The 20163-nt window shown below is 34.5% G+C and overlaps 1 long non-coding RNA gene across 1 annotated transcript; it reads left to right on the top strand.

Moving 5' to 3' along the window:
• Positions 1-14859: 14859 nt before the first annotated feature.
• On the top strand, positions 14860-18353 carry LOC119644059. The gene is made up of 3 exons (XR_005248474.1): positions 14860-14948; positions 15044-15109; positions 18198-18353. It is a non-coding gene; the product is annotated as an uncharacterized LOC119644059 (long non-coding RNA).
• The last annotated feature ends 1810 nt before the right edge of the window (positions 18354-20163 follow it).

Raw genomic sequence — 20163 nt, forward strand, 5'->3', positions numbered from 1 at the left:
TTGCTATGTGGTATATCTGTATAAATTTGTATATATATATATATATATACATATGTATATGAATCATATACGAGAATTTATGTTTATTAACATTATAGCTATGTGCGCTTAAACAAAAGCATGCTTACGATACATGCAAAAGGGAAACAATAATACTTTAGTTAAAAAAATTTAAAACAAAAAAATTGTCCGTGATGATGCCTGAGCAGGTTTGATTTTCTCCAGAATTGCATTAGCATAAAAATGCAATTCTTCATTTTCTCACCAATCAATGCGTTATATTTATTTAAAAAGAAAAAAAAGAAAAGAGCTTTGGTTTGGCGTCACTACGCCTATATGAGCGCGCCTGTGTATTTGTGTGCGAAACAATCAACAATCAATAAAACGCCTGAACGGCTTACTTTCTCTCTTTGAAATTGTCGTCAACAAGTATGATAATAATGACGATCATGATGATGATTATGATGATGATAATGGCGGTGATGTTTCTCTGTACTGAGCTGTCCGTCTGCCTGTCTGTCAGTCTGTCCTTGTTAGTCTTTTGAGTTTTGACCTGCTACACTATATCGACATTGCTTGCATAAAGGCCGTATATAAGCAATGAGAATACGTTCAGATAAATAAATTTTTTTTTTTTTTTTTTTTTTTTTTTTTCTTTTACGACAATAGTAACAACAATACACAAGACACACAAATAAACAAAATAAATGAACAGTACAGCATTGTACTCTAGTGCAGCTTCAAATGACATACAAGCTGTTATATGAGTACCTAGTGACCATACGGATTTATACGTACAATACGTATATATAGAAGGCAACCTTGCGCTGCTGCATATCAGCAATAACAAGCCCTCTTGTTTATATAAACACTTTATCATATTTACCAATAGCAGTCGCGTTGTTTAATTTCAAAGTATTCTTCGTCATCTATATATACATATACGGAGAATATGCGCAATTGTAGGCATATCCTGCCGTAGCAACAGCATTTGTCGTGTCAATACAAGTAGTTATGATTACGCACATTCACACATATATAAGCATAAGCATTTATATAGGTATATATAAAAGCATACATATGTATATATATATGTATTCATATATATATATACATATATATATATATGTATGTGCGTAGAGCTGGCAGGCCGCAAATTGTGTGACTTTTGTCAGAGTTTTGTTCGTCTGCTTATCGCTCGCGTATCACTTGTACTATACTTTTACGGCTATGTAGGTGTATGTGGGTCATCTCTGATCTGATGTTGTCACACGTTACATTTTTATACAACTCTTCTTTTTTGCTGCTTGTTGGTTTGCTTGTTATTAAACAGCCGATGTTGCTTACAGTTATTTTATGCAATAAAACAAACAAAAAAAAAAAGCAATGCCTTTAGTGTCCGCGTAATGTTGGTTGTGATGATAATAATGATGATCTCGGGCGTATTAAAATAAAATATAAATTTAACAGAGAAAAAAAAAAAAAGAAACAACAAAAAGAATTTCTCTGATGCATTCATTTAATTCTAGCAGATTTTTTTTTTTTTTTTTTTTTTTTGTTCTTAATGACTTTCTTGTTATTGTTGCCTTTTAATTATAAATTGGCTTGAAAATAATTTTAAAGTTGCAGACGAAAGAATTTTTCCACAATTTTTTAATATGTCTCTTCATTTTTACATACATCACAGACGTTGCATTGGAATTGTAATGTGTCGTTATACTTGAGTTTCCCGGAAACGAATCGAAAGCGTGGCAAGTTTCTATTTTCTAATAAAATTTTTTCTTTCGATAATATACGGACAGCATAAATAATTGACCTTAGTAATATATATCATTTATGAAGTCTTTGAGTTAATCGTGTCGCTCTACACTTCTAGTCTTGGGATTCGGCTTTAGTTACTTTGAATGATGAATATGATTATCATCATTAGATTTCATGCAAGAAGAGGATCGAGCTGACCAAGAAGTTGATTGGCCACACAAACTAGTTAAACAAACAATAAATTACCTTGTGTTTGTTTTCTGTTTTCAACGACCTACGGCTAACATTTGTGCTACTTAATGGTGTGTTTTAATGGAACGTAGGCCTAGGACCAGCGTAGTTTATGATGAAATGAGAAAAGCTTTTCCTATTTCTAAGTGTAGAAGAAACTAGCTTTTTGTCTTTCATTCTGAAGGTTAGATACCTTGTGAAGAGTCTATTTAATTGCGTTCTCTTTTCTCTCCCTATTAATGATTGAATTTCCACTCGAAGGTACCTTATTCTACATGAATGCTTCATAAATGTCCATAGTCTGTTTTCGTAAACTCAAGATTAAAGACCTTATTTTATGTTATTATTTACCTATGATGGGTCCTAATATAATTGTAAAGGCGTTAGAGTAAGCCTAGGACGTAGATCATTTGAGCTTTGCTTTTGATGTCGTTTTGGGTTTGCTTTCCCATTTTTCAATCGCAAAAATTGATTCAAGCATAGTGACAATTATTATATTCAGTGCCAATTATTATATTTAAAACTTTACTTATACTATTCGTCTAACTATACAGGATCGCCAATCAACCTTCAATCGCAGATGAAGCATCCAACCACTGTTTAATATTAGACGCTGAATCCCATAATAATATGATAGGGGTCCTTAAATCTGGAAAGAGTCTTTTTACAAACGCCCTCTGCATTCACAAAATTCTTCGCTACCACACAGACTAATCACCGATAGAATGGTGGTAGGAGGACCACCAGTCCCACATTTAAAAAATCAACTAGCCTTTCCTTTTATCTAAAACCAAAGAGAAGATTACTTGATGTTATACTAGTATACCTAGGGGAGGTTTTGGTCATTGTAAACTCAATATTGTGCGGACTTCTAATCCGCTTCTAATAGGTACCTATGCTCATCAACTTCGCTATTACCGGTGTCAAACCATCCACGCCATCCACTTCGCCTAACCACTTCCCTAAGAAAATCCTGAAATCCTGATTTCTTTAGTAGTGAACGCGCTGACTCTATCTGAAACTGTCACCGATGGTCTATCTCTCTCTCTCTCTTGAAAGGCATTTGTTAATATATGCAATCAGGATGAAACTTGATTAGATGTGGACAAAAAATGTATGCGACTTTGTTACACTTACTTATACCAACTGTACTATGCAACTATAGATGGTTGTCACAATTTTCAGCCTAAACGCGTTGATGATTATGTTGTGCGTGCGGAGAAACTTGGACTTGTTCGACTAGAGATCCGTAAAACGCAATCAATTTTTGAAATTCTACCTTCGAATCCATTGTAGATCTCTGCTCGAGCTTGTTTAATCTTTCTGCGTTTCTCAAGTCTGCAGACCAATAAGCTTATCCTATGAAGTTTTCTTCCTCACAGAAGTTATAGGCGCAAAGACAAAGTGAACTATATGCTCCATTGCTTCTTCACATTATTAATTTAATTTTATTTTTGATTTTTTTCAAATTATTTTATTATAAGATGATTAGTAGTGTAATTAAATATCTATTTATTTGTACGGTTTTCTTTGTCAACCGTCATAGAATGAAAAGAAGTTCGCGTTGAAGCTGCTATTTAAATATCCCTCTAGCAAAGTGCGGACCAATGTTCATTGCATCGTAAAGTATAAAAAGGATTCCCATTTCATTTTATGAATTTACTCTCCTACTTTATTGAGCTGTGGTATGTGTATCCGTTCTTTATCGCTAAGAAGTAGTTTATATATGTTCTTAATAAATTTTAATGTTTTGCATCCAATAATGTCGGGATGTGTATCTTCTGTGCTATACGCTTTGTTATTATAACTTGGAGGCATTTAAGTTTGTGCGGCTTGAGCTTTTGTGTTTGCAATGGTTTTTGATAAAGCTTAACGGTTGCAAGCATACCCTCAGAAATTAACCATTAATACAAACGAATTCCTACATATCTACATTCATAAAACCTATCACACACCACACCAATGTGATGCTTTTACCAGCCGCATTAAGCTTAAATAAAGGAAAATAGTCCAAGCATTTAACAAAGCAGACACCAAGAATTGGTTATGGTCTACTGGTGGCGAAAAGGAGTCTCATTATTATTATTATTATTATTTTTTTTTGCTCCTTATTGTCTTTTGATATAAACAAGCCTAAGGGTAAATGCAATAAGCAATTTTCACAACAAGAAATCTATGCTTCTTTTAATTAGATTTCTTTTTATATAGTCACAAGGGAGTTTTTGCTTAAGCGGAGATATAATAATTATTTTATCTCACATGAAGCGATTCAAAAAGCCCTCAGAGTATTTGGCTCCATATTTCATACAGTACATACGCACAGAGTTCTAATTAAACTTTTCTATGAGCCGCAAATTATACGATTTGGTTCGCCGAATAACATAGAAAGCCAAAAGTTGATTTTTATGTCGTGTTAACTGATAAGCGTAAGCAGGGCATTAGTAGGAGAATTAATCTTTGCTCAAAATACGTATAATTAACGATAAATTAAAAATAGGAAAAAAAAAATCAGTTAATTGAAATAAAAAAAATAAGAAACACGTTAGTCCCTCTTACATTGCGAGCTGAAGTATAAGTGCTTGGGGTTTGAACTATGGTCGAGGATACCTTTACAGAAGATTGTGTTCTTCAATTATTTGCAGATGATACTAGATCTGTAGGCTTCCTAAACAATGATCAGCAGTTTACGGGTCCATTCATTACGAAAGATGATATAAGAAAGCGTATAAAAAATGCCGAAAACAACAACGCCGTGAGTAACGATGAAATACCGATAAAGATTACAAAACTAATAAATGACGATAATCTAGATATTATGTATAAGTTATTTAACGAAATCTACGGCATAGGCATTTATGCTGATGATTAGTTAAAATTATCATTCATGACAATTCCAAGAAAAACCAATGTCGGGAGATGTCAGGATTACAGAATGAATTCCCTTCAGCAAAGGCTTTATGGTAATTGCGAATCATCGCATGGCCTCAATTAGTTTGATTTCCGGAAAGACATGGGCACTACAGAAGCTGTGTTGTGCATTCAGATTCTAGTCCAGAATTTCAGCGATGTGTATCAAGATGCTCTTTCTTTGTTTCGTGGATTACGAAAAAGCGTTTAACAAAGTGCAGCATGATAATAGACTAATAGATATCCTGTAAGGTCTTAGTATTGGCGGAAAAGATATATGTCGCCTTAAAAGTTTGCATTGGAGATAAACAACAGATGCCCATGGTAATGATGTCAGGACAACTTAAGTTCCGATAAAGACAGGGATTTGCCAAGGATGGTTTTCGTCACCTCTTGTTCATAGCGACTACTCTGAGACAATCTTTCAAGAAGCTATTCAAAGTTGTTGAAGCATTCATTTAGCTCACTGGACACTTCATCAACAACATCCGATGTGCGGGCGAGGCAACAACTGAAAAATCAAATTTATGATCGTAAGTGGAGGGAAAACTTCATGCGCTAGTGCAACTAGAAAATGTTGCCATGTTTACATACCTCGGATTCATATCATACGAAGTCTGGGACAGCGGCGTCGAAATAATGTGAAAAATAGAAACGGCTTAATCATCGTGCACGCGAGCGAGGAGAAGAGTTTATTTCTTTGCATTCATTTCGTCAAGTGCTTTTTATGGTTGGCGTTCTTGTGTGAGTCCAGAATCGTGGATATTAAAACTCCGTACAATGAATAGACTGGAAACCTTTAAGGTACGGAGTTACCGTAGAATTCCTAAAATATTGTGGCCCGATCGTATATCCAATGCTAAACCCCTGAGAAAAATCAACCTTGAACATGGGCTATTAAAATGTATTAAAAAACGAAAGACTTCGTATTTTGCACGTATTGTACGTGGAGAAAAATATGAACTGCTTGCAACACCTAATAGTGGAAGGCCGTATCGGAACACGTTGAGGCTTGGGTAGAAAATAAATGCCGTGGCTATGTAATATTCAAACTTGGTCCGGCCTGCGAATCGTAGGTGAAATATACACAGCAAGGAACTGAGAAAACTTTTGGGCTTTAGTTAATAGTATAAGTTAGGCAATAATAGTGAGATTTTTACATAAATGTAGCCCAAAAAATAAGTTCCTTAGCTATCAATTAGTGCAAAATCTACGGGGGAACAACTGACACATTCTGTTATTAGATGTCCGAGTAAACTTCAGTAAATTGGAATTGATTGTTTTATAAAACCTGTAGGACAGACAGTTTATGAAACCTTATTTTCCCCTCGTTTATTGAACAGGCCCAATATAGATTTGACTCTTGAAGATTTAATCTTAGCAATGTGATTTTATAAGTGAAATCACTAATTTGGATCAATCTATTGTCACTTGGACAGAATATGCATGGCTTTCGAGAACTGGAATCTGCACACGAAATACGTGGGAAGACATCAGAAAGACATCAGACAGAAACACAGACAAATGGGCAGACACAACGAACATACATGTCTTTCAAGAATTGGGATCTGCACATGAAACGCGCGAGCAGATATCAGATAGAAAGAGGGACAAACGGGCGGATACAATTAAATCAGTTAAAAAAATGCCTCTGAAGCGATGATGTGAACAGAAACCATAAAATTTGAAAAGTAAAAGGTGTCAAGAAAAAGGTTTTGACATTTACTCGAAGCTAAGCGATACACATGTAACCTAGATCTACTGCAAATGTTGATAAAGTTTATGTATAATATTTCGAAAATCAGATAAGTTAGTAAAAAAGGGAAAATATTAGCAAAAAACTGCCAGCGACGCAATCAGAAGATAAACTTAGCTCCACTCTTTTTGTTTTAAGAACTTTTCAGCTGAGCCATGTTGCTCTTGTTTTATGAACGGAATGCGGAAAGAAAGCAAGTGTCCCGATTCAGAAAATACCTAAATTGGCCTAAATTCGTCTATCCCGACTCCCTTCGGGTGTTAAATATATCGGCATAGACTTTGTAGTGTAGACAATGCACATTTATTTTCATCGCTTGGCTGAGATGAACCATTCAAAAACCCTACTCTCATGTTTGACTTGATTTCACATGGCCAGAGGCCACGTTATACTTGTAACTTTGCGCAAGGCTACAAGGCTTTTCGCTATTTCCTTGAATTTGATGTCGGTTATATAAGAATTCACGGCGAGGCACCTAGGTTTTTATGCATTTCACATCATGCATAATAGGTATCCGAAACCTCAATGTGAAGTTCATCGCTGGCGAACGGCAAAGTGCAATTTTTTTGCTCCTTTATGCCAGTAACCGCTGCTGGAGAATATCCAAGATTCGCATTAAAGCAAACTCTTTCATATGTGATTATTTTCTTGTGATATTTTTTTATAGAAGAAGAAACATTTCGCATTAATAGTAGAATTCCCACGACAAAGAAGTAGAGCTAAGTCAAGCCACTTCTTCTATATCCCACTCAATATTCAATCTGTCTCTTAAAATACGATTTAATTTTTTTACTTTTTTTTTTTTTTAACCAAATATAAAAAGTTTGTCTGCAGGTGTAACAGGTCCAAGTTGCATATTTATCGCTTAGTTACGGATAAATGTCAAAACTTTTTTTTTTATGTTGTGGCGGTGGCGGTAGCAAAAACGTTTTTTTGAAATGTAACCATAAAACCATTTGCGAAGGCTATGCAGCTACGGTTGCTGGTTTTTTCTTTTCGAATTTGATGGCTTTTGCTCATACAATTGAGCGATAGCAACTAAATTCGATTATCACAGAGACGGGGGTAGACATGTGTGTGAAAAGAAGAATATGTTGTGTGAACACAACTTACACACACACACACACACACACACATACACACCGATAGCGTTAAACTATTCCCCCGCTAAGCTATTACACAGTAAGCGCAGCGAATGAACAATCGGACATGTACGCCTGCCTTCGTAACAGTCAACTAAACCGCAAAGCAATGCAATTGTCCGAAAATGTTTGGCTTGTTAAGTGTCAATTTGCAAAGAAATGGAGAAAAAACAAAAAAGAAAAAACAATGCTGCACCAACAACAAAAAGCGGACACAAACAAACATACACCACACCACACTTGCGAACAAACGCATGCATACACATATACATTGAGGGGAACGAAACTTAATAAATAATAAACATTTGCAAACAATTTCTGTGATAACATCTGTTGAAGCTTGCAGAGAGCAACCAAAACACGAGAAACAACATATGCAGACAAAATTTAGTGTGATTTAGCATGAATTCACATGTGTTCGTGTATGCGTCTAGTTACATATGACATCGATTTCCAATAAAACAGTAGCTAACGGCAGCAACAACTATGTGCCAGTGCTACTGCGACACAATGACTACACTGCCATGCCATTATGTTGTATGCGAACGTAACTCATTAAGATCGCATCTTTGCTAATAATGCTCAACGGATTAGTTGGGCTATTATGTGCATGTATGTATCTATCCGAGATAATATACATAATTTTTGGCATTTTTTAGATATTTTTATAATGATAACAAGAAAAAATAAAACTAAAGCTTAACACGTAAGAAAATAATATACGGCAATGGCCGAATCTTTTATACCCGCCGCCACCATTATTCTACTCTAAATACTCTACTCAACGTTGGGCGCGTGTGGTTGATTTTTTTAATTTTTGTAGGAAAAAATGGTAAATTTATATTGTTTGCTTGAAGCAGACACCAAGAGGACTTCACCACAGCAATTAACAGACAGGTAGTTAGATGGACTAAGAAACACACCTACAACCGTTCAGATTTGATACTAATCAATTATATCGGCTTAGGTTATTTTAAGCGATGCAAAAAATACTTCACTGCAGCCCATATCTGTAGAATTTACGCCACCTTTATCCGGCCATAATTAGAGTACAAGTCGCATGTATGGGCGGAAGCATCAAAAATTTACTTGAAAAACCCCGTTAACCGCATACACAGAAAGGTTAAGATTGTGAGGAAAGAATGTCCACAATTTTCGATATTCTCGAGCGTAATGTGGGCTGTGACGTGTTTATGTACATGTACATCTAGGGCAAATGTTCTACAGTGATAAAAAAAATTTGTCCACCAATTAAGGTCTTTAACAAGACTATAGCGTTCCCACCAGTTCCTTTTGGAGTTACTTCCCGCCTTTAGAACAAACTACCAGTTGTGCTTGATGTGTCGATTTGCAATATATATATATATACGTATATATATATATGTATAACCGTTTGTGATCCCCGCCGTACTCGCATCCCCTGACTGGCCGGTTGTAAAAAAAAAAGCGTAGACTTTAAGGTTTTCTAGTGCTGCAGACATTTTGACAAACAAATGAAATTTTAATTTTCTATAATATTGAGTAGTCATGGCCAATTTTTGCATTTTGCAGGTGATGCAGGACCACCAATGGGAATTTCAATTCTTGTGGTTTATTAGCAAAGAACAAAAAATCAATTTTTTTTACTTTCGAAAACACGTACGGCCTCAGATTATATTGTACTCTAAGCGTACCCTTTGGCCGATTTGGCCCAACTTCAACAGTAACCTACATGGAAGCGCTTCCAATGGTTCTAGCAAATTTGAAGCAGATATCATCTGTTTTACGAACGGAAGATTGCTTACCACAGACTGCCAGACAGATGCTTAAATCGGTTTAGAGTTTGATGCTGGCCAAAAATACATACATTTATTTGAAAATCCCCCCAGGTATTGCAAACGGTTTGATTAAATGAATATAACTCTCGTCTTTTGATGACTGGCTCAAGAAAACGGAAAGAGAATATGGAATTAACTATAAATGGTTACTACAACCCCTAAGATCTTGAGTTGTCAAATTACTTTTCTAATCTCAATAAAAAAAGTTTTTTAGCTACGCTTATCAAAGTCCACAATTTAACGATTTACTTATTTTGTTATACATTTTCTTACATTATATTCATATTTCTATTTATTACGTTTTAATATCCACCACTGGAAAAGGAAATTTCAGAGATCCTATAAAGTCTTGATCAACGTGAACTTCTGAATCGATTAAGCCATGTATGTCTGTAAATTTCAAGATGCCGTAGAGTTTTCTTCGGTCGTAGCTACAGTAAGTGCTCATTCGGTAGAAGCGTAACATTTATCGATTGGTCAAAATCCCACTAGGCTGCGGCCCTATCACCCTATTTCTTTCTCTTTTCTCCATTCTTTGTGATGATCACCATATTACACGAGTAGGAGGCATACCCTGGGTGATTGGTCATGTTAAAAAAAAGGTGGTATGAATAATCGGAATTCAAGACTACCATTAAGCCAGATAAAGTAAACTCCATAGTTTAGCTGTCGGAATTGTTATGTGAACCATTTGGTTCAATTAGCCCTGAGAGAATTGTTTCCTTGCTTCTTCTGCTTGCGGAGAGTCTCCGTGAAAAACGTCTCTTGCCAGAGGGCCGAAAGTGGCCACTTCGGGGACTTTTATAGTTACTACCAAATGGTACACATAAATAATAAGATGTTAGGTGTTTCCGCCTTGTCCAGGGGGACGAAAAATACACACTCATTCTCGAATTCTGGGACACCAGGGGAGATAGGTTTCCTTAAACGATGGATATTGTGCTACTCACTGGCTCCCCAGCTATCATTTCATATTTAACCAGCATGTGGTCGGCTGCCGTGAAATTAAATACTAAGCACCGAATGAATTACAGCAATTATTGCGAAAACCTCCAAGATAAAGTTTTTCTGGAAAAGCTTATTTTCTAAAGTCACGAACGCGATATAATTTGGTGCTAAGAGAACTTTTGAGAGTTGCCAAAATTTTTGGTTGCTTTTAAAAATATGTCTCCAGTAAATTATCTTAAAATCCTTTCAAGCAATCTTCAAATAGTCATCTTGCTTTTTAAATCGCTGAACCCGAACGTGAGATCAGTCCCGAGGTTAGGTGATAGCTCTATCAGCTCGCAGAAAAACTTTAAATTTGAAAAGACGAAGCATTGATAGATCTTCTGATCAAACCAAGCATATGCTTTTTATTTGGTGTTTGTTTTATCAAGAATACTGAAATATGAAGCGGGTAACCGTCAAAACTGCTTGGGCCTATGATTCTAAATATTCTGTCTCGAAAATAATTTCGTGTAACAACACAACAGTGAAAAAATATTACGGCTTGATTACTGAATCGAAAGTGGATTTTGGGGAAAAAATATCTTCTTAGTAAGTATTAAGGAACTTCTGCTTATGCAGAAAAGTGTTTGCCCATGATATGTTAGAAGCTTCTCAGAGAACATTTTTATCGCGCGACATGAGCAATTTCTAAGCACGATTTAGGCATACATTCGCAAAGTATTTCGCATTTTATACATTTGGTGGGTAGCATTTGTCAAGATACATCTGTGTTTGTTCGCATTTTGTTTGGGGTATAATTGCCTCCTTATTAGGTAACACCTTACTTAATAAGTTCGCAGGATGACATGCAGATGTAGGATGACGATTGCAGAACGCATACAAGTTTTAGATAATACTTGTCTTTAGTTAACAAGTAACCGTTGTTTCAATGATGCTACACACGAAAGTCAGATTTTTTCATTTTTCCAAAAAAAACAAAGGTACCGTCTCCAACACAACTGCAACTTGTAAACTAATACTTGGCATGTCATAAAACTTTGATATATTCCGTGTAAAGGTTGGTAACGTCTAAAAATTGCATCGATACGTTAATAATGGCGACATTTAAATGCCATCCTACGGCCCTACGTTCATAAGTTGTGCGGAGTGCTTTAGAAAAGAAAATCAACAGCAGATTCAGAAATTAAAGGAGTTACTGTACTTATTTCTTCTCTCTACTTTCGTTTGCCTTTTCAATCATTTCCACTTCTAAAAGGAAATTTAAAAGTAGCTTTCATTTTCTTCAGTTTCATTCCCAGCACACAATTACTTAGAAGTACAACTTTTCTGTAACACGATGCACTGAATACTTGCTCCTCGCTTACTCTTACTTCTTTCCTTTACCACTCCCTCTCACTCTTTCAGTTATTTGGAATGCTGCAATTAATGAAAAAAGCTTTTGTATGCTTATTTACACACTCACACGTGTATACGTATGTCGGGCGTGATATCCGCATATGAATGCATTGAGAGAAATTATGAGAAAAATGTTCATTTAATTTCATGTTATTGTCACAACAACACTTGTTCAGAGACAAATTAGTAAAGTAAATATTGTAACTTTTTAATTGAAAATCCATTTAGTTATCTTCGATTTTCTAAACAAAGCCAAGATCACACATCAACACGTATTTTATATAAATGTATGAAATTGTTATGGACGTGAGTAATGGTAGTAACAAAGAAAAATAAGAATAAATATCTGACCTGAATGAAGTGCTTAGTTAAACCATCAAGCTGTTGTTACTGTTATTGTTGGTGTTACTGGTGATGTTGCTGTTGTTACAAGGGCTATTATGACTATCAAATACAATATAAGGATAAGTTTATGAGTGAGTACTAGATTATATGCATGTATGATTGTTTGTATATGTTTATATGTTAGTTTGTATTTGTTACTGAGAAGATCAACAACAACGTGCACTTATTGTCTTATTCAGTAAGAAAATTTTTGCAAAAAAAATTCCTTGCTCGCATTGTATATGGAAAAGCTATTGTGATACACATAACATTATCAACAACAGTAGCAATATCCTGTTCCTTTACTCTATAAACCTATAGCTTTGTTCTCTCAATACATGGTGCATTCTTACATAAAAGCTTGACTGCCTAACGGACTGTACGCTTGACTGTCGGTTTGACTGCCTACATGCCTGTCTGCCTGCCTGCCTGCCTGTCTTCTCGGCATTACTGCCTTGTATCCTAACATAGACCTTATAAAAGATAGAAAATTTTCTGCAATTTTTATTTATCATTTTTCCCATATACGCAGATATGTTCATATATGTGAATCTTGTGTAGTAAAGCAAACATTGTAAAGCAGCTGCAATAGCAGTCCAGATACACGCAAACGTATATACGCGCGTATAAAGCGATAAGTACAGAACAATGCTTGTCTTGTTTTTAGCAATTAGCGCATATGCTAATGTTTGTTTATAGAGATGCAGCAGTGTTCTTGTTCTTTTCCACCTTCTATTTTTGCTTTCGCTTTTGTTTTACAATTTCCTAGATAATATTTAATCCTAGAATGTGTTGTACGGTGTACGTGTGTAACAGTGTACGAATGCTTTTAAATTATTATAAGACGTTGCTACTAACTCAGGTGTCGTTACGAAATGTTCTTTACTTTACCGCCTCTTCATGTTCTTTCCAAGTTTTCTTCCTTTCGCATCAGAGAAATTGAAAAATCTCTACGTTAACATGAAAATTGATTACTTTCTTTTGTACATATAAATGCCTGTATAAGCCAATGTGCTTGTGTGCATGTATGTGTTTGTGTGTTTGTGTTAAAAGAAGGGAAAATAATGCATACTTTTTTTGTTGTTTTTATTTTTTCTTATCATACATGATTTTGGTTACTTTTTTGTTGGTTATTTGGGTCACTGTGTGACAACATAAGACAATACATGCAAACATTTTGTTTAATGGCTGTCACTGCATTAGAAGAATGAAAAAGTAATCAATTTTTGCGTTAGTACTTGTATATGACTATGGCGCTTGTATAAAATTTGCTTAGCATCACATTACACAGGTAATGATGTGGAATTAACAGCAATGTCCTTAGAGTGTCTAGTGTATGTTGAATGTTTAATTAATTACGAATCATATCTATCTGCACATAAATAAATGCTTGTGGCAAGTAAGTAAATTAATATCATAATATATTATTATAGCATGATCATGTTCACGCAATTTTTTTTATATCTCTTAAAAATCGCGTGCTATAAATGAGATTAGTATGAAATTTAGAAGTATCTCCTTTTCTTTTAATTATTTCTTTTGTTTAGATCATTTACTCTATAAATAATAAAAGGGAAAGTAAATAAACTTCTTACATTCTTTCATTGCTTTAGTTTTTTATTTTATTTTTATTTTTTTTTATGGACTTGGAAACATTAATCACTTATCCTCGACAATGTAAGTTTTGTATATGAATTTAATCGATGTAATCCTTTTCAAATTTTCTTAAATATCGCAAGCTATAAATGACGTTACAATTTTTCTTTATTAAGGCTAAAAAACACCTAACACTGATTCTCCATTTCACGTAAATATATACAAAAAAAAAGGCAATAATAATAATGACAACAACATAGTAAAACTGAATTTAAAAAAAATTTTTTTGCTTAAAATTTTTTCTTTTCTATGCTTCGATTCATAAGCATTTATCATACCATTATATGAATTTGTAATTTGTATTTAATTCACGCCATTTACTTTAAATCCTTACGGTAAGCAAGTAAATTGATTGCTTAAACACATAGAGGATGTTCATGCATTCACTTTTTTGAATACTTTTAACTATCACATGCTACAAAAGAGATCAAAGTGAAATTTGAAAGCATATGTTTTTTAAATGAGATTAAAAAACAGTTATGATTGAGATTAATAAACATTTATCAGCAATTTGTCACTAATAGACATTAAAACCGAAAACAAATAAGTTTTTGATAAAAAATATTTATCACTACCGTTTTGCAGCAATAATTTTTCATTTGAATTTATCTACAAATGCTCTTAAAAAGCGCATGTTATTAATGCGATCAGCAAGCAAGTTGAAAGAATCTCCCCTTTTTTTACCGAGTTTTACTTATTCCCTGCTGTTCATAGAGATATTGAAAATGTGTTCAAAATAACACCCACGATATTATGAAACCGAATAAAATTTTCTTATGCCATATGAATTTTTTATTCGAATTTAATTCATGTAACTTTCTTTAAAGGCTTTTAAAAAGATAACTAAGTTGGAAGCATCCCGTTTTATCCTCATTCACAAGACGAAGTGACTTATCACACAGGGCATGCCGGGAATGCATGTATAAAAATTTCGATACGAAGAACAAGGTAATAAAATCGAAAATAAAATAATTTGTGACATATTTCTTCCTTTTTTTTTTTTTTTTGGCTTCAAAATCTTTTTTGCTGTCTTCTCTTTTTAGCTGAGATTAAAAAACACTTATCACTTACCCTCTGCCGTACGATAATGTAATAAAACCAAAAATAAAGTAATTTGTGACAATTTTTTTGTGCTTATTTTTTTGCATCAAAATTTTCTTCAAGTTTTTTTTCTTCACTTTTTTATTACATTAAAATCATTTGTATGCGCGCATGTTTATGTATGAATTTAAAACATTTGATTTGTTTGTTGGCGCCATCGTCTACTCTTAGTTGAACCAATTTTCAGTTGTTTTTTTTTTTTTTTTTTGCGCTTGATAATTTCAAGTCTGCTCTGTTGCCAGCTTTGTCTTTATGGCTTAAGTCTGTGTTTGTGCCTGTTGTTGTTGTTGCTCTTATTGTATCAATACAATTTTTGTGGATTGTAAGCATTTTGTAATTGGCATAAAATGTCAATTGATTATAATGTTATGTCGTATGTCTCTCTCTATGTGCGTGTGTGTATCTGAGGAGAAGGAAAAAGAGCGCAAAAATCAGTTAGAAACAAGTACGTACACAAGACTGACATACATAACGACAAAATCCTTTAAAATACACAAAATTAAACTTAAATATGTCGATTTGCATTAAAATTCTAATTTAAAACAATTGTTGTTACTGTTGATCTGCTATAGTTTTTAGATTAAGACCAACATAAAAATAATGTAAGCAAAGATTTCTATTAAATAATTTCAAAATCTCTTACGTACTGTGACACTAATATCAATAGAAATTTGGAGCTTAAGTTGATGTCAAATACTAGCACACACTTCTCATTTTCTTAACTGAAACTGAGCTATTCGCGAGTATATCCTTCAACTTTCAACTTACATATGTCGGACGAGAGTGACTTATATTAACCGATATAGAACCGATATTGTCTTTAAGAGAACGTGGAACCGCCTACAATTCATTTTCTTATGAAGGGTGCCTTTGGTTGCAAGAAGTGCTTAATGTGACGGTAACCGGTTGCTTACCGAATGGATCAGCAGGTTGCTTGATTGCCAGTTATTTATAAACGAATTTTCGCATAGCTAGTTGCATGCCGTGTGATAAGCTTTGGTAATAAAAGCTATTGGTATAGGCTCGATTGGCCAAGACTGGCCACAGTTTCTTAACACCATTTTTCTATCGTTCTGATAATCAGTTGATTACTTATAAACGACTGTCGTGATCCTTCTCTGATGTGGCTTCGAGTTGGGGCAAGAACTTTAAAGAAAGTCTAATTAAGAAAACTTCCCAATAAGTTTGGTTATACAGGTGAGACGCACTGTCAGGAAGTAATGCAGTTTTCTTAGACAACTTTCTATATATACATTCTGGACCTTATGGTTAGATAGCGCGTGTGATAATGTGTACTACATATTGTCTCAAATGCGACATCGAAATGGCAAGCATAAGTTAGTTTTACACGTTAAACCGTCCACGCCATTTGGTCGAATGAGATCGTAAATGCTGTCTTGCTAAAACAGCGTAATAGCGTAAAGAAAGAATAATTGGTCCTCATCGGTGAAGAAGAAAGCGTGTCCAGTAGGCAAAACATGTTTCGCAACGCATCACCTGAGATATTGCTCAAAGTCCGTACATCTGTTTTAATCATCAATTTACTTTGGCGTTTGCCAATCTTTTAACTATGATATAAATTTTTTATAATTCATATGTAACTTTTGATTATGTCACTTACGTTCCTCTAATCACTTGATATTACAAATCTGCTATATTGGTGTGTAAAGTCTATCTTGTGGTGATTATGCTCCATAGCGCTGTGCAATGTGTATGTTGAGTGTTGATGAATCTTTCAAGGAACAAAAAAAAAAAGAAGACATATACATACCGGCTTTACGGGCCTCTGGGCGCTTGACTTTTATTGCTTACCCGTCGTCCATCTCTCGATTGGAATGTGATTCCCCGCTCGTCACCGCGGTTATCAGCTCTGAAAGGTTTGATAAGTGATGAATTAATTCTATCGAGTGAGGGTTTATATACCGTCAATAATACTACGGTTGAGTACTACATGTTTGTGTGTCACTAATAAATGTTGATCATTTTGTAATAGTTTATAATTTGTTTAAATTTATGTTTGATCTTGTGTTAAACAGATGTTTTGATCATATGCAGACAGGCGAAGTGTGTTACATTGTTGAGCGAATCATAAAAGTATTGAAGTGATATGTATTATTGTAAGTTTGTCGGGTTTATTGTGCTTTGTAAAAAAACATATTACAGCTCTCTTTATATAACCACATTACAGACTACTTCATACTCTTCTACATTAACATTATGGGATAATTTACCAATATTCTTCTCTTCTTTCGTCCGCACGTTTACCTTCCTTTTTACTATCTTCAGGCGGTATATTTCTCATCGTACGTGAAAAGTTCTAAAACCCGTAATAGATAATGATGTAGAATGTTATGCAAATGTATATCACTCATTTTCATGTATGTCTCATTTAGTTCGCATACGCTTCAGTCCATTTTGCATCAAGGCGAGTAAAAATTTTTTACTTATGTTTTTTTGGCGTAAATTAATATCTTTTTATATTTTATATATTTAATATAAATTTCATACTTACCAACGAACTCTGGAGATATACTTAATCATATTTTTTGTTTTTGACGGCGCATAGAATTTTTTCAAAAAGACCTTCTGGAGTTGTCTGTATACCATGTAACAAACTACCGCGGCCAGTTGTTCTCTAATCACATTGCCCGACTTCAGAGGAACTAGAGCTAGTTTTTTCCAACGTTATCTTATGTCTTCGTTTTCAAGCCTCACGTTCACAAACACTACTCCCTTTCTCCACCACTCTTTTCTTATAATCTCCCCTGAACCTCATCAACTAATGAATGAAATAAATTCGTAGACTAAAAAGGAAGCAAGAGAGATAGATAGATAGATAGATAGATAGATAGATAGATAGATAGATAGATAGAGAGAGAGAGAGAGAGAGAGAGAGAGAGAGAGAGAGAGAGAGAGATTTTTTCCTTGAAGGTTACATTGGTAACGTCCATAATTAGGGTGCAGAAGCTGCAGGCTTTACCACTCGGTCAACTTGGTCATTCTTCAATTAACGGATACGACAAGTTACCCGAAGCATTCTAATTTTATCACCGCATGTTGTCTTGATTTTTCTTATTTTATTGATGGTTTTTCCAGCTTGAAGTCGATTTACAAACAGACTATCAGTGACAATAACAGTTTTGGGTTCGTCTTTATGAGGAAGCCTCGCAGTGTGAAGTAAAGCTCTATCCAGCGAAATATGCGATTGGGAAGAAGCAATAACCCAAGGCATTGACATGTGGCAGATCGCCGTATTTAGAGGAAATCGTCATTTTCCAGCATTTTTTCAGCAACGATATTTCTGAAGACGCAATCTATGGTGTCCTATTTTTTCTACATAGAGAACAAACTCTCACACGGATCGGGTCCACACATTACAATAATATATATTCAAATAACAAATATTATTTTGAAAAACACGGAAAACAATTTGAAATTTTCAAAATTACTCAACGGAAGTCGTTCGACAAATTTGATCTGAGAATTTCAGATCGCATTTTTTAATTTTTCAACCATTCGGTTATGTAGCCGCTCCTATCAAAAAGGCGGATCCTTATATGCTAAAAATGTCTAAAGTTTAAAATTTTATGATGAAAGCCGATCCATATACCAATTTGGAACCATGTAGGCCCACTTTTTGTACTACATCTCATGTAGAGGTTTTTATTAGAAACATTCTCTTTACATGGTAGACAATCTAATTATTAATACCTTATAAAAAAGATAGGTAAAGAATAATAGGACCTTTGATTCCACGAAAGTTTCAATCACGTCTGCTCATTTCTTGGGCCTGGCATGAAATGTATGTCTTCCCATAGAAACAAGACATGATTGATGATTTTCGTGACAAAAATAAATGGAAACGTAATTAATCTATTTAGTAGTCGGACAATAAAATTTTTACTTATTGTAATCTATACTGAAAAATAAGGCAAACATTTTTCAAAATGTTTTATTTTCTTCTTTTTTTTTCTTTTTTCATAATAGATCTCAACGCATCCATCAGCCGTAGGAACAACTTTTCTCAATTTCATTTCACATCTAAAAGAAAATTTGAAATCATTGACAACTTGATGACGTGAGCAACACAAGAAACATAACGAATGGTAGTTTCGCCATAAATCATACATACACTTGGCTTTCAAGCAGAAGAACCAAAAAAAGAAAAAAAAAAAAAAAACTTTCAGTAATCTTTCTTGAGTTATACGTATAAGTGTGTGCGTGTGTATGTTTGTGTTTGTTTGGGTCCTCATACACAAAAGTTTGCAGCAGATTAGTCATGGAAACTGACACAACAATTGACATTTAGTCTTTTTTTGTCTCTTCTGTGTTTTTGGCTTCTTACATGAGTTCAGAGTAACCGCCGGGTTAAGCTAAAGTTAAATTGGGAAAAACGAAAGGAAATCGTCTCATATTCAGCTGACATGTTACATATATACATAAAATACACGCACATGATAATATCTGTATGTCACTTAATGTACCGCAAAACTTACAGTACAGTCAGGAGATGATAGAAATGACGACGTGAGGACTGCAATATAACGACACAAAAACAAACAGAGAGAAATGACAGTAGAATAAAATGGTCAGTTAGACCCGAAAGTTTAAGAATTAAGCTACAGTTACTTTTTATATGCTAAATAAACAATCGCATATTGTATGCACATATACGACATTGTGTGCGTGTGCCAATACTTGGATTGTTTACGATTACTGAGTACGCATGCATATATATGTGTATATTTTTTCTTGTTCGCTGACTGACTGGTTAGCTGGCTGGGATGGCTGACTGGCTGGCAGTAAGAGTTGCAATGTCAGTATTTCGACAAATTCTTGTTGGAAAATTTGAAATTTAAATTGAAAATGTTTCTGTGTGCATGTGTGTGTGTGTGTGTGTGTGCACGTGTAATATTAAAATAATAAAATGCAAACTTTTTCCTTTTGTTGGTGTTCTTGAGGATACTGGAATGAATTGAAGCTTATTGAAGAATGTTGGGGGTTCATATGTATCATCAAAGCTCCAGCCTTCCATCAGCCTTAGCATGGTGGAGTGGCAGCA

Source organism: Glossina fuscipes, unplaced genomic scaffold (assembly GCF_014805625.2).
Source record: "Glossina fuscipes isolate IAEA_lab_2018 unplaced genomic scaffold, Yale_Gfus_2 83102, whole genome shotgun sequence".
NCBI lineage: Eukaryota > Metazoa > Arthropoda > Insecta > Diptera > Glossinidae > Glossina > Glossina fuscipes.